This window comes from Cottoperca gobio, chromosome 13 (genome assembly GCF_900634415.1).
Source record: "Cottoperca gobio chromosome 13, fCotGob3.1, whole genome shotgun sequence".
Lineage (NCBI taxonomy): Eukaryota > Metazoa > Chordata > Actinopteri > Perciformes > Bovichtidae > Cottoperca > Cottoperca gobio.
Genome location: NC_041367.1, coordinates 17,405,385 through 17,418,252, shown reverse-complemented (window position 1 = coordinate 17,418,252; position 12,868 = coordinate 17,405,385). Strand labels below are relative to the sequence as shown.

Sequence of the window (12,868 nt, the reverse complement as noted above, 5' to 3'; positions counted from 1 at the left end):
ACATCGAATATTGTGAAGCTTGCAGTTCAGTTTGCTGCACTGGTTCAGAAAGGTGCTGATTTAACTCAGGTAGGTTCTGAAGACATAGTTTGCAGTGGTGTTGCATTACACTAAGGTGTGTCTGGTACTTTGTCTACTGTGTGAACAAATGTGCATGGTAATTGGATTGAATGGCATTATATTGTTTAAACTAACCCCTGGATTATTCTCGTAAATTCAACAGTATGAGACTTTCAGGGTATGATAACCATCTCAGAAAATATCACGGTTTCACAGATATACGGTATTACACTATTATTATTATTATTATTATTATTATTATTATCATCAGTTACAATGATCCTTTACGGATTGAGAACGGAATTATAATAATAATCAGTTATCTAGCTAAGGCATGTTAGTTTACATGTCAGCATGTTGAATTAATTACTAAATCAAAAATAGCACACATACACACCAGATTTTATTGCAGTGGTGGGGAGTTATATATTTTATGCACTTGCATTTATTAGATTAGAGATTAAAAACGTTAAAAAGATGTCATGTCGCTTCAGAATAATGTGCAGAGATTTGTCTCTTTTTTTTTTTTATTATAAAAGAGAAAGAAAAGAAAAGCCTATAAAGTGACAACAGGGTTGAATCAGCAGCTTTGTGAAACAGGCTGGACAAAAGCTACATTGTGATCTTCCCAAACTGCTTTTCATGGTGCAGCTGCCATTTAAAAAGATGCTTGTATCGATGCCAGCGCACAAAGTCAGGATGCCTGGGACATGGAAATTTAAGTATTATGGTCTGATGAGTTGTCTTTCATACCCCTTACATCATGTTGTGGGAACCACTGAGGCGGTACTCTGTATAGTCCCATAACAACATTTCACAGCTTCCCTGGTCACCAAATGGAAACTGAAACTTTATTTTCTGGAGTGCGAGGTCGATTCCTTCTTTTGTCGTCCCAAACACTTCAGGGCTTTCCCTATTGAAGTCTGGTACAGTATTCTCCTACACATTTATTTTTTATTTTTAAATCAAGTACTTGCTGAGGGAGTACCATTACAATGCATTTCCAGAAGTGCGCAACGGGACAGAATTAGTAGTCAGACGGCACATCCAGTTCATCCACATTTGTCTCGTGGCCTGACAGGCACTGATTTATTATCATTAGTAATAATGAAAGAAATATGCCGCAATAGTTACTGCGTATCAGACATCAATTTTACTTTTGAGAACAAATGCATTTTGGCATCGGTCAAACGACAATGACATTGGGTCAGATGAGGGATGATTAAACACTCCACTTCAGTCTCACAACCTCACTGCTTGAATTGTATGCAGAGTGATCCTGTCTGTGCTGCTCGAGAGGTGGAGAAAGGCATTTTGCTTTGGTGTGGCACAAAATGAAATGACATGTTCATGATACTTTTGGCTAAACAAAACGAGGTCCTACACACATACATTTGTTTTCTTCAGCTGCAGGAGAAGGAGATCAAAACTTGCCATATATTACAATACAAGCTCAACATGTTGAGGATCTGTACTAATGCAGTAGGTGTGGATCACAGAATTACAGAATCCATGGCAGTAAATCTAAGCATTAGCTTTTATCTGGGATGTCCAAAATGAGCTCTTGTTTCACAGTATCGCTTTGATAAAACGTGCAGAGAATGCTGAAAGTTGCCCAAAAGACATCGATTCACATGGAAACAAGGGACTTTTATGAAAACAAGGAGAACATAAAGGATGGAAACGGATACATTACCAAGTCATTTGCAAAAAAACATCAGTTAATGAACGACTATTTTAATGACCTGTTACATTGAGTTCAGCAGTCACAGTAAAGGTTTAGTAGAATTCAGCAGAGGTCGAAGAGTTTAGTGAAATGCACGACATAAAGTACTTTAATGTGATCTACTGTAGGAGAAAACCATGCATTACATTTTGTTAAGTGGACAAGAACTGTGTAATTCAGCTTAAAATGTTATTTGTGCATTATGCAACACACTGTGAACAATCCAAATTAGGAGATTTTATCACTTTGCTTTAGCTGCAAATTACTGGCTCAATAACAGCACCATAAATAACCACATAAATGCTCCCAGTAGCTGCATGAATTCAAACAACGGGTTTAGATACATTGAAAGTATAATAATTCAAAGCAGCTCCTTAATTTGTGCAAATTGCAATATTTTAATACGTACAAGGTCTCAAAATGCAAATGAACAAAGACAAATGACCAATGATAATATACCTGGAATTTTTGATTTTTTTCAAGTGCTGATAATACTGAAAATCTCTTTGTGTCTTTGACACCCGAATATTATCTGTATTTAAATATAAGACAATTAAAAGTAAAATTTATTTCCACATGCATAACATTCTGAAATATTTTTATTTTCTCTGAGCTTTTATCACGTTTGAATGCTCGCTGTATTGCTTCCCGGTCATGTGTTTCAGATGACAAGCCAAATTCAACAGAGCCTATAAATGGCTGCTGGCTAGTGGTGGCGGACTCGGCAGGGTTTTAAGTTTTAGCATCTAGCTGCTGGTTAGGTTGGACGCTGCCCAAATGGACCAATCTGTAGTAAATGGGGTTACGAAAGCATCTAAGGTTGCAGATGGTGTTTGAAAGCACACAAGCTCACAATGCTTTTTTCCCCCCATTTAGAAAAAAAAAAAGACTTGGGCACAAAACGTGGTTTTGGGTGTCGTGCAAGGTTGACACTTTAAGATGAAGGTGATTGTTAACACTCAGTTTGAGGTTGGAATCCATTCTCGATCCTGGACTCTGCAGAGACAATCATCCTCTAATAACAGTAATCTATCCCCTCGTTGGCCAGGACAATAGCTGTTCTGCAGGGGATGTAGACCTGAGAGGGAAAGAGAGACAAAGGGAGGGAGAGAAGTAAATTGACAATTGAAGATTAATGATATTAACGAGATAACCGATTTTGGAGATTATTGAATCTTCGCGTTTGTCCTTTTTTAGAAGTCAGACATGGTGGCACTTGGTGGTGCCTTGATGATCAGGTGTGATTGCTTCTAACAATCAAGGTCGACATGATGGCTACATGAAGGGGAGGAGGAGGAGGGTAAAAGACTGGTATAGTGAAGAAGAGGATGGGGGGTGTATTCAGAGGGATATTCAGATCTTCAGATGAGACCGTAGACAAACACCAAAGCCTTGATCAAAGAGGAATGTCAAGGTTAGAGAGGTATATAATCAAAGTGTGACAGAGTTGCAGCTACGTTAAGACCTCTGGGTGGCACTGGAGTCAGCAGATCTGCAGCTCAAAGTTGTGCCCGTGAGCTGATTCTGTAGCATTTCATTTTAAGCTTTGAGCTATGGAGAAGATGCATCCGGGCGTAGCTGGTGCTGCACGTTTCTTGATCAGTGACTTAAACTGTCTCACATTCATTAACATTACATTGCATTAAAAATGTGTGCATGCAAATGAGAAATCTTGCCTAAAGTGGGTGTAAAAAAATCAATACAAAAAACAGAATGTTCAATTCAGAACTCTCCAATCAATGCAATTACTGCACGTTTCATCATCGCTATATAATGGCTGTGCATCTATAAACTTTGGATTCTGTGAAGATACATCTGCCAGTGGGCATAGGCTGAGCTAAAAGATTCTCCTGAGTTTTGGTGGACTGAGGAAAAAACATGTCAGCAAAATAAAAAAAATAAGCACACCATAGAAAAAGAAAAAGAACGAAGGAACCGAGCCTGGAAATGTCAGATACCTTATATATACACACAGTACAAAGAAATCTTAGTGAGGGTGTTTGTTCGGAACGGTGTAGCTAATAAAGTCTTTGATCAATCCTTTTGATATTCACAGTGTTGCAAGGAGAAACTGTGTGCCATTAGTCATTTCAGATGTATGCCAGAGGAAAAGCCAAGCAGACATAAATGATGCTATATTTCCCAACAGAAAACTGAAAAACAGTGCAGAACTGTAAACAATTCAATCACCCCCTGAACTCATCAAGCCGCCCCTCAGCATCAGTGGATCTGAGCTCGCTGTGGATGTGTTTCTTTGGCAACAGTTTGTCACCGAGGGAGTCGAGCAGCGCTGAAACACTGACACAGACATTGGTGACTAATTAAACAGTCACAGTGGGAGCGTCTCCGTACAGGAGCGCCGCAGAGAGAAGGGAAGGTAGAATGAATCATTGCACCTGTTTAGACAAAAACTACCACTGTGCCTAACCTGGAATATGTCAACCACTTTTATTTCCAACAAATAGATAGCAATAGTGACCAATTCTAAATCAATCTGCAAACAAAGAGCAGCAGATAGTCCCAAATGTTGGTACTGCAATAAGTGGATGGCGTTCTAATTAACATGCCAATCCTTACAACATGAAGGTGATATCAATGACATGCATACATACTCTACATACTTTAAAAGGACCTGCTACCCACTAACACTTATAATTCAGACTACACAAGGAATCAAATATTTCCCATTATGTTACATCTTAGTCAGAAACATTCTCATCAAACTAAACTTCCTGGTGTATCGTTGATATAAAAATGAAAGGGCTATACTGGTGATTCTACACATTTGACTATTTATTACATATGACAGCGAACCATTCTGCAAACTCTTCTGCTGTGTCTTGAAATGTTAAGTGTTTTTCTCACTGCACCACAATTCAATTTGTTTTACTATTCATTTACATACAATATAAAACACCTTCTGGCAGACCCCTGACACATGTACGAGCTGTGTAATCCATCAGAGAGAACATCAAGTTTGCAACAATTGTTTTGTTGATGCCACGTCATCATTTGTGGTAATGCAGTTTAAAGCAAGCCCGTGTAACTTCTGCTGAACAGCGGCCACTGCGGGGGACCTTTTGCTCTACTTTCAGTTACAAATAGCAGTTAAGGATTTATATATTTCCATACTAGAAATCCCCTTTTAAATGTTTTTCAACCCATACAGTATGTCTAACCAGACGCGCCAGGTGCTTTTGTTACCCAGAACCATCTGAGAAGCAGTCATTGGAAGCTGTTTGGAAAAGGACAGGCACTTTAAAAATATGTATCACGGTCCATCATGGGCTGTCTTGCCGAAGCCAGTCGAGAGAAGAGCTAAAACATATTTTCCATCGAGAAAATCCTTCAGTGTCGTTCTTTGCTCTTCTTTCAAAGAAGAAATACTCTCCACTTATAACTGATGCTATTGCAGCTCCATCGCTACCTCTTTAGGAGCCGCCGTTGTCATTTTTCAACAAACAGTCACGAGAAAGCAGCTGCCGTGCAAGTCGCATGTTACGATTAATCTACATTTTTCAATCATAGTGTCACACGATCCCCATCAGTGTAGCGCACATTCTGCTGCCAACGTTTTGTGAAGCCGATGTGCAACAAGCCGGTCTTCCAGCATCTGACTGCATCTGCTGCTTTCAGATGAGTCATTTCGAGTAGGTGTTTATCACTTCACCAACAATCCACATTTAAGATCTAAGCAACAGCAGTTACTACCAGCAGCCAGATCCAACAGCACTTCCTGTACAACAGAACATTACGAATATGGCAAATTGTTCCAAGTGTTAATATCAGAGCCGCAAAACTAATTGAGAAGAATAGGAAGTAAAGCAGTTTGCTTTCAAAGTATCTGTATTGTACGTGTAGAAAGTTATGCAGAGGCCGTGTTTTTCTAAAACTTATTTTGTCTTACGGATGTTCTTGTATTGCCTCGCATCACACTCTCATATGAGAATTTGGATTTTCTGCTCACTTCAAGAGCAGAGTCCAGCCGTGGGGCTAATACTCAATATGATCAATGTTCAAACACACTTATAAAGGATTCATGAGGTGCTTCACAGGAATATATCATCCGCTTGGTGTCTGTATCCTGACCTGGGCTGCTGGCAAGAGCATAGCCTGACTATCTGTGCACTTTAAGTCTCCAGGCATGTCTCTGTTTGGATCCATTACTCGCTTAACAAGGATCAACTCCCTGTAAGCACTCCTGTGCATGCAGGTTGTACTTTAGGAAGACCAAGGATTTGACCGGGTAACAACACAAACTGGACTTGGATGGTTAACAGAGTCAAGGCTCAATCACAGGATGTCTGCTGCTATCCACGTTCACAGATCAGCACTTCATTTATTGAGTATAATGTCATCAATAGGAATAATAACATTAAGCTTCACGTGAAATGGAAAAAAACGATAAAATAAGATCACGATACGGACGAGTCAGTGTAAATATTCCTGTAAACTGAAGACGAAGAAACTAACATCATTTATTGAGAAAACTTTAAAACTGCAAGTTATTATCTGACACATAATTAATAAATGGAAATAGATTAAAACTCATGTCAGGATTATGTGATCTGCTTCCCAGACTGTAAATGTATACTACTCAATATTTCATACAGTATGCACAGTAAAGTAGTGCTAGAGGATTTACTGTATATTTGTATTTTCAGGTCCTGTCACAGTTTTGTGCCGAGTTCACACTTCCACATCCACCCATACATTTTTCTGATGGAAATGTCTTTTGATCAGTGTTTACAAGCCAGCTACGTTTCACTCACTTTCTTCCTTCACACTTCAGCTTAATTCCTTTTTGTGAAACGGTCAAAGGAGACAACCCCTTTGATGCATGTAAAGTGTATCAAAAGGTTTCGAAGCAGCTAATTATTCATCAGTGTTTCTTAGCATTATGTCTTTGACATTATTACACTCAAATAAACTTGAAATGTGTCAAATACCAGAACAGGTTAAACCTAAATATCATTTTCTCACTTGGAGAGACACTAAGGTTTTGCCTCGCTAAATGACTACATTGTAAATCGTTCAATAGTCCAAGTTCTTGATGTGAGAGATTCTTATGAAATGCCCTTCTGAGTACATCAAGCTGCCAGTTCACTCACATGAAGGCTTAGCTGCAACTTTTCATTATTTGCATAAAGAGAAGAGTGCAATTTCTATTTTTTGTATTTAGCTTCATGGCAAGCTGTTCAAACATTCACTCATATTACTAGGGATGAAATTAAACGAGCCCGACTGTTAATTCTTTTCTTATTACTAACAAACCCTACTTTAAACAAAGAAGAAAAAGCTGTGAAAGAGCGATGAGAGTAAGTTAAACTGTACATTTACAGACACAGACCAAATAATAATCTTAAATTTACTATAAAACTCTGTAAAGCCGAAGGGAGCTGCAGATTAGGGTGATAATTCTCTGTAGGCCCTTTCACAACGTTTCCCCATCGTCATTTCATACAGTTTATTGTTATAGTAAATTATTAGGCGGTTTCAGTTCAATAATTTAGGCCCATTATTAATCACTCCAACAGGCGCTCGGCAGATTTACAGATATAATATAAAAGTCTTTTATTTTCTTTGAAATTAAAATGAACTTATATTCAAGGCGCACAAGGACAAACTAATTAAATGAATAAAGTTTACAGGTATTTTAATGTGGCATGTGAGCCTGCTGTTGATGTGATGAGAGAGCGCTCGACCCACAGGTCTAACTCAGCTGACAGGCGCTTTCTTGTTTCATGAATACCAGGGATGAGAGAGCCTCATCACACATATGATGTTGGGAACATGACACAGTAAATGGATATCTGTCCTCCATCAGCCAAAACCTGCCCGTTAAGCCGTTAGTAAATTGTCATGTCATTAGCTGCATTTCTTTTTTTGATATACGTTTTTAATAAAGGGATTTTGATTTTCATTGTTTCTTCTGTTAAATGTGGTGAAAGCACTGGGCTGTTTATTGTTGATGTTAAAACTAAATCACAACCCAAAACTATATTATAATTTAATGACATCTCATCAATTAGTAAGAAAGAATAAATGCAGATGTCCTTTTAGGTATAGATGGTACTTTAAACTACTTACAGTACTTACTGAACATCAACAATTAAAAAATGGGAACACTTTTTTGGTACCACTTCCTGATCATGTACCTTTTACAAAGGATTTATAATTCATGACTGACAGCTTGAATAATGAATGAATGTTTTATTAACCCATATAAAGACGTTAGTTACAACTTATAAACCATTTTACAGGGAGACTTATTAACCAAGAAATCAAAATATATATATATAGTTTTAACAAGACGGGTTAGGGTTAGATATCATTTTTGAAATTAAACCAGCAAGGCACAGACGCGGCCTACCGACGTCTACCACAATATGCAGCATTCCTTTGTATCTGCACTGTGGAACTTGTTCACCATCTGTGTCACGTCAGACAGGTTCTACTTTGTTCTTGTTTGTTTGTTTGTTTGTTTGTTTGTTTGTTTTGAGGAGGTGGGAGCATTTTTCCTCTTTATTGATTTTTTCTATAATGGAGAAAAAGACATGACTGAAAGAGATAAGAGATGTCACATAACAGCAGTCTCGGACCACATTTGTAAACACAGGGCGTTACAGTTACATGTTGTTCGCCACAGCCTACCGAGCCACCGGGATGCTCTCGACTCTGTTGGCTTCATCCAATTATGTGTATTCTCAGTCTGAGGAGTGTTGCATTCTTGGAGGATAAGAGTTTATTATTGCTCAGTAACGAGGAAGCTGGAGAACTGACAGACCCATTAAAAAGACAGGAGAGGAGAAGTTTGCGCAGACTTTGAAAGCAACAGTTGTTAAATAAAACATGGACGATGTAGGCACCGTTCACAGCCCCCACATAGGCACTTGTCTGATTATTCTTGTCATAACCAGGTAGGTGTGAGGAGGAGAAGGAAGAGGAGGAGGTGAAGCATCTTTATGCAAGACTACAGTCTCCCTGTGCAATCTCTACAAGGGTGCCTACAAAAAGGAGATGCAGTATTCGCAGAAGGGTCCCCACCCCGCCGACTCCCTGTCGGCCCCACTCCTCTCACTCCCTTTCATTCCCCATTAAACCATGATGGTGCCAACATTAGCAGATGACTTGTTAACTAAACTTCACATTTTGGCCAAGAGGGACGTGGGTGAAGCAGTGGTGTTTGAATTAATAAGAGATTTAAGAGAATGTGGAATTTGAGTCCTTATCTGATGAAACCTAATCTAATACGATGGAGGCTCACTGTCTGTGTGAAAGAGGAAGAGGCTTTTTAAGGTTAAATAATGCCACCATTATGCTCTAAAGAGCAATGTGAGTTTTTCCAAGCACATATTTGATGCATTAAGGTGTTCCGTCCGACTCTTAATATACAGTACATGTAGAGAATACTCTCTATCCATTAACTGCAACATTTTCAGTATTGATCTGAGGAGGTTCAAGTTGAGTTCAGATAAACAAACACCTTATCAGGTGCCATGTCAACTCTTGTACTAACTGTAACAGCTTAAGTGTACCGCCTGGAGATATTTATTATTTGGCTAAACAAACTGGAAAACCAGCGAGGGAGATGATGACTGTGCAGACCACTTCACAGACATCACTGTCCTCACACATTAATTGGATTCATTAACATAAGATCTAACACATGCAATCAGCCCAGTTACAGTTGGAGTGTTTGGGTATCGGTGCTGATCTTCACGAATTCATCCCTGACCTTATTCATAAACATCTTATTGCCTTTCAGCATTTAATCAAGCAAAAATTACATCAGGAGGCAAGCATGAGGAAGATCCTCGAGCTCTCTGATTAAAATGCACATCAACATTTCTTTCTATTTTCCAAGGACCAACCTAGTTCATGCTATTAGCCTAAAGCAGTCCCCATGATGGAAGCCAAGTAGTTTGTTCTCCACATATTCTTCGCCCCTCAGTGAGGCCGTGTGAGTTTAAGAGGCGGGCACATAAAAGTTAAGTTCTAACACCATGAATAATGCACATTGTTTGCCGGAAAATCTGAAAGAGCTGTAGATATCAGATTCACGTAACGCTCGATGACTCCAGGATAACTGCCAGCATGAGTAAAAATGCATAATATGATATTCACAAACAAAAGGATACCAATCCCCCTATAGACACATCCAGACTTTTATTTTTGGAATGCAGCCACAGTTGATCATTCTCTGGATTCTGCATTAAAAGCTAATCATATTAATGAGGAAGATACTAAATTATAGAGCAGTGGTTACACTGAGAGGACCAGATCAGAGAGATGGTGGCTTTTTGCCAGAACAGGCAGCCCTCTTTCATGACAACACACTTCAACCTCATTAGAATGCGTCGAAAGGATCCGCTCACTACAAACTCTATTTCGAGCTAATTAAATTGATTTGTGAAATCAAACACAAAACATAAAAGGATAAAACATTAATACACTGACAGCCATTTCATCATATTTTGTAATCGCTACAAGCAGGTTGAGTGTACAACTATTTCCCTGTATAAAAGGAAAACACCCAACCACTGCAGAACCATCAATATCCACCTGATTAATGCAAAGAACAACAGGCAAGCTAGAGGAACATTACATGATATAAAGTGTTGGCAGTGCTGCAAAGTCCAGTCAACATCGTCAGTGGCCTCAACAGGCACGAGAATAGACCTCTCATAGACATTCTGACTCGTCTTAGAGGGGAAAAAAAAGGTGTAACTAATAGCATTAATGAAGGCTTTGTTCCATTTAAGCCGCAAATGATTTGCTTTTAACATTCCCTTCACGGGCTCATCATGGCTACAATGTATTTCTCAGGTTTTTTCGACAGAGCGATTTTCTTTGTGTGGCCACAGAAATGAAAGCGTCCACAGGATACAATTAATCACATGAATGGTGGGGGTAGTACTGAATATGAGGATGTGAAGTAAGGTCAGCATATAGTAACCATCTCATGGTTATTCATTTTTACATCGTGGAAGATATTCTGATGTGGACCAGGGAGGATTCGGCACTCATCTGTCGACTAGTGGATGTACATATTAATGCTCCAGATATACACTTATATATATAATGAGCAGTCGGCTGTATTATGTTAGTGTACCATTGTCAGGATAGGTTCTCTTTGGTGGGGTTTAACGATACACTTTAATGAATTTTATTTTTTAAGGCTAGTGGTCACACCATGTGCCTTTCCTGCTACGACAAGTCCAAATATCTTCCGACGGAAAAAGCCCTGAATCCAAACAATATGCAAATACCACACATAGCTAGTAAACAAGAAATGAATGCACCTTTTGTACATTTGTAATAATAGGAAACGATGCCAGACATGTGACTTGGTAATGCTACGGGCAAAATACATTTGGACACAACAAATCGAAAGAAAAAGTTTTAGCGCTGCTTTTTTTTCCTTTTCGAGATGCAGCTGTCTCGTCACCACCCACAGCTGCTTTTGATATTTTTCAGCTGTGAGCAACTCCTCCATTTCATATGGGCATTGGGAAAATAGTGTCCATCAACAGGACCCTCCAAAATCATTTAGTATGCATACTGACATTTTTGAGTACACTTAGTTGTGTCACTTTTACAGCGTGAATGTACAACATCCTCCAACCATGTGAGAATTAGTATGCAGAGTGGGATGGTGATACAGCATAGGATATTTGAAAAGTGGCCGAGAGACTGGACTCGACAGCAATGGCCCAGGACTTCTAATTGGAGTGCACTCCATAGTTAGGACTTGATGACGTTCAACAAAAGATGACCTTTGATGAGTCAAAAAAGAATTACCTTGATGGAGTTGGGGCGGCCGTTGAAGGGGTGGGCCTCTGTGAGGAACTCCGTGTTGTGGTCCAGCCGTCCGTGACCACCATACAAATGCTCATCCGAATCCAGCTTGATGTTGTATCTGACAAAGATTGACGTTAAGGCACAATAGCAGTGGGAAACTAGATTATAAGATCTAAGACACATGAAGCACAAGAGAAGGTTTTATCACCAGTGCTTTTGGTGTTCAGACTTGATTTAGCAGTGCTCAGCTGGTTTATATTCATTGAAATCTTCTCATCCATCAGCATTCATCTCCCGTCCGCAGCTCTACAAAGTGACGGAGCGGAGCCCTAACAGACAAAGAGAAGGCTGCCTAAAATGAACATAAATGCAAAAGTGATTCAGCCATGGCTCAACCATCCTGCCTGCCTGTCTAATTGATCTAATTCACTGCATAAATAATGAGTTACATCAAAAGTGATCATTAAGAGTGACAACAAATACACACACAAGTACACGGTCTATAAAAAATATCCATTCCTCTAGGACCGTTTCATTCAAAAATTACTTATTAATGTCAAAGTGAGAGAAAATCACTACAAATTGACATGTAAATGACTGCCAAAGTATTAATCAACCAGCATCAGCGTAATACATCTGGACACTGCTATTTTCCTATACGAACAGTTTTCTTTAATGTGGAATATAGTGTGTATTTCTTATGCACATGATAATTATTTTACTTTGCAATTTAAGAGTTTTTATCAGTTGTTCATTGTCACAAAGGATTGATGAATCCACTGTGAGTCAAAGTTGTAAAACAATAATGCATGTCATTAATCATGTATAGTAAAATGTGTCTGTACTGTAAGTGTGTGTGTGTGCGTGTGCGTGTGCGGAGGGGCGAGCGAATGTCCCCTGCCATCCGCTATGCTTCTGAACAAGGATGCTCAGACGGATGGCAGCGTCCATAATAAGGTTGCCACAGTTTCATAAAATATGTGCGTTCTTGAATAGTATCCGAGATGAGAAGACATTGCATGAAATATAATATGTAAATCATGCCATATGCTCCAGTGAGGGCTTTAGCATATATTCACCATTTTCTCAAAAGTGCAGGATCAAAATCGATTACATGATGAATTATGCCCTTCAACAAGAGGTAAATGGAGAAAGACTAATGTGATATCTAAATTGTTAGGAAAGAGCTCCTAAAGTCTGTCTGAAGAAAACAAATGTCCGGGCAGACTTGTAGAAAACCCCTCCTTTCTTTTTTACACAAAAAGGATGGATGTCAGA

At 39.1% G+C, this 12,868-nt stretch overlaps 1 long non-coding RNA gene across 1 annotated transcript; it reads right to left on the bottom strand.

The window, feature by feature from the left end:
• Nucleotides 1-1,117: 1,117 nt before the first annotated feature.
• On the bottom strand, nt 1,118-12,057 carry LOC115017288 (uncharacterized). The gene is made up of 3 exons (XR_003833243.1): nt 11,799-12,057; nt 11,591-11,708; nt 1,118-2,864 (listed from the first exon to the last, which is right to left on the bottom strand). It is a non-coding gene; the product is annotated as an uncharacterized LOC115017288 (long non-coding RNA).
• Nucleotides 12,058-12,868: the final 811 nt, after the last annotated feature.